Source organism: Protomyctophum parallelum, assembly GCF_964188405.1.
Source record: "Protomyctophum parallelum genome assembly, chromosome: 19".
Taxonomy (NCBI): Eukaryota; Metazoa; Chordata; class Actinopteri; order Myctophiformes; family Myctophidae; genus Protomyctophum; species Protomyctophum parallelum.
Window position 1 is genome coordinate 22,593,227 of NC_139717.1, and position 2,066 is coordinate 22,595,292.

The window sequence follows — 2,066 nt, forward strand, 5'->3', positions numbered from 1 at the left end:
GCCACACAAACACATGTAGACTAACTTTGTTAAAATGTTTCACATGTATTGCTATTTTTTAAATATAGCTGATCTACACAAGCAACACAATATTTCACAGTGTGTGTGACGCGTTGTGAGCTTGTAGATCGGCTGTTTGGAACTAGCCAATGTAAATGGTTAAAGTGGTGAAACTGGTTGTAATGTTATATTAATACATTTGGCCGGAGACCCCCTAGAACTCCCTCAAGGACCCCTGGGGGTCCCTGGACCACACTTTGAGAACCACTGGTGTAGATATTTATACTTGGCTAGATACTTGGATAATAATAATGGTCCAAGTGTGTGTGCATGACCTCGCTCAAGATGTGAGATGGGTAAGTGAGATGTATAAGTGGTTTCGATTCACTGACCCACCCAGACTGTCAAGACAGTTAAGGCCGACATCCAGAACAGACTTCATAAGGTCTAAGGCAGAGGTGTCCAAACTGTTTTCAAAGGGGGCCATATTAGAAAATATAACACCTTAAGGGCTAACAATTTAGCTTCGGATTTAAACGAGTCTATTGAACTATCATCCATATTTAATATCACCCGAGGGCCGTATTTGCGGCCGCACTTTGGACACGGTCATGGTTAAAATGACATAATCAGTATTATCTCTGGAATGGAGAGACCTGTAACAAGAATGATACTTTATGAATGAGCATATACAGTGACCCTGTGTCCAATCATGGAATGTGTCAACGTGTTGCTCACTTCTTTTTCTCAGCCTCTCTTCCGAAAAAGAGGAAGTTAGAACAGTTTACTGAAGAAGTTCCATGCTGAGCTCATGGCATGACGTGAACTCCCCCCCCCCCCCCCCCCCGGCCCACCTCTCTCTCTCTCTCTCTCTCTCTCTCTCTCTCTCTCTCTAACCATTAGTTCACTATGAACACGAAGTAGAAGGTTTTTCGGGGCCGTTCAAGAGAAGATGAAACTACTCACCGTGGCCTGCGTTCTCCTCTGTGAGTAATTATTTATAGTTGAACTACTATTATTAAGATTATGAGTTTGAATTCATTACATCTGTAAATCTGTAACTTTACTCTTCTACCCCGGATTTGAACCAGTTTTCTGAGTTTGTATTTGTTACCATTGAGCTAATAGAGCTTGCCAGGTCAGATCCTGTGTCTATAGGTGAGACATGACCTTTGACACAATCTAAATGTATGTAGATAGAAGAGCAGGGAGACAAAATACAACCTTTTATAAGTTATAATGTATTAACATACAGATTGGACAAAATTACATTGAACTAGAAAAAGTGCCCTTCCGGGCACAGGTCTCCACCAGGTTATCCACAGATCCGTGCAGTTAGAGGTAAAAACACTTTTCGGCCAGTTATAGCGCCACCTTGAGGCTGAGTTGAAATTGTTCATGTGGCATTTCGTCCTCGGCCTAGTGGGAATGTGGGTGCACAATTTCACGGAAATCACGCGATGTGTTCATGATTTGCAGCATTTTGTTTGAAACTGAGCACTCCTGTGAACTTTGGAAGCCAATCTTAACCAATCAGGATGGAGTCTGATAAATCTGAAAGACCCGTTTCGTTGAATGGCTCTAGAGAGACTGTGTACCAATTTGCGTGATGTTTGGACAAAATCTGTAGGTGTACTGTGCAAAAACGTGTTTTGCACAAAGCGGCCTCCTGGTGGCGCTATAACAGGCCGTTCTGGAAAGTTTGGGGCAGAGGTTCATGGTTGGCATCCAGGGAGTGTGTGTGCAAAATATGGCATTGAAAAACTTGTTTTGCACAAAGCGGCCTCCTGGTGGCGCTATAACAGGCCGTTCTGGAAAGTTTGAGGCAGAGGTTCATGGTTGGCATCCAGGGAGTGTGTGTGCAAAATATGGCATCGACCGGGTTAAAATGCAGATGTTTATGCAAATTGTAGGCCTATTATTGTCTCATCAATTCATTCATTTTGTATTATATGTTTTTATTTTCAGTGAGCAGCTTCTTCTCCTGTGGACTCAGTAAAGGTAAGGATACATGAATTATCTATTGTCTTCACTCATATAAATATCATATTTACACCTGTAACACA

General features: G+C 42.2%; 1 long non-coding RNA gene across 1 annotated transcript in view; it reads left to right on the top strand.

Annotated features, from left to right (window-relative positions):
- The first annotated feature begins 910 nt into the window (after positions 1 to 910).
- The window catches only part of LOC310876259, a 1,921-nt gene continuing 765 nt past the window's right edge, over positions 911 to 2,066 (top strand). The window contains exons 1-2 of the long non-coding RNA XR_014570713.1: positions 911 to 986; positions 1,969 to 2,001. This is a non-coding gene — a long non-coding RNA (uncharacterized lncRNA). The remainder of the gene's footprint in view (positions 987 to 1,968; positions 2,002 to 2,066) is intronic.